The sequence below is a fragment of the Pinus tabuliformis genome, chromosome 7 (genome assembly GCF_031772625.1).
Source record: "Pinus tabuliformis cultivar Carrire ecotype Pingquan chromosome 7, CPIR1, whole genome shotgun sequence".
In the NCBI taxonomy this organism is placed as follows: domain Eukaryota; kingdom Viridiplantae; phylum Streptophyta; class Pinopsida; order Pinales; family Pinaceae; genus Pinus; species Pinus tabuliformis.
In genome coordinates, this window is record NC_142293.1 from 312,653,884 (window position 1) to 312,654,516 (window position 633).

General features: G+C 54.8%; 1 non-coding gene across 1 annotated transcript; it reads left to right on the forward strand.

Moving 5' to 3' along the window:
* Nucleotides 1-271: 271 nt before the first annotated feature.
* LOC149247128 (5S ribosomal RNA) lies at nucleotides 272-390 on the forward strand. The gene has a single exon (XR_016267414.1). It is a non-coding gene; the product is annotated as a 5S ribosomal RNA (ribosomal RNA).
* The last annotated feature ends 243 nt before the right edge of the window (nucleotides 391-633 follow it).

Sequence of the window (633 nt, forward strand, 5' to 3'; positions counted from 1 at the left end):
TTTGTAGGAGTTTGAGTTTTGGAACAACTATGGATTGTTCACGGAAAGGCCACGCGAGCTCCACGCAGCGTCGTTGATCGTTGCGGAACTTACGCCTTTTTCTTCTCTCTCTCTCCCCCCTGGTTCGCTAGCTCCCTGCGAGGTAGGAGGCGCTGCCAAAATCGAAGAAGAGGGTGAGCTCCTGCATTGTGCCGCTTCGGATTAAGGGCCACGGATGGGCCCCGTGGCTCGGCGGTGTCCCTTGAAGAGGGGGAGGGGGCGAGATCTTTGCGGGTGCGATCATACCAGCGTTAATGCACCGGATCCCATCAGAACTCCGCAGTTAAGCGCGCTTGGGCTAGAGTAGTATTGGGATGGGTGACCTCCCGGGAAGTCCTAGTGTTGCACCCTCCCCCCTTTTTGTGCCGCTTGGCAGAGCCTGTGGAAGCGATCCTCGCGGGTGCAATCACGCTGGCATTGATGCAGAACTCCGCGGATATGCATGCTTGGCGGTAAATTGGATTATGTTGTGCGTTTATCCCGTTTTTGTAGCGTGGGGATACTTATATATTGATTTATAATGGAACCCCGCAGATGAAGAGATCGCTCGAGCATTAAGGGGGAAGGGGGAGCCTAACTGAGGGAAACGATGAC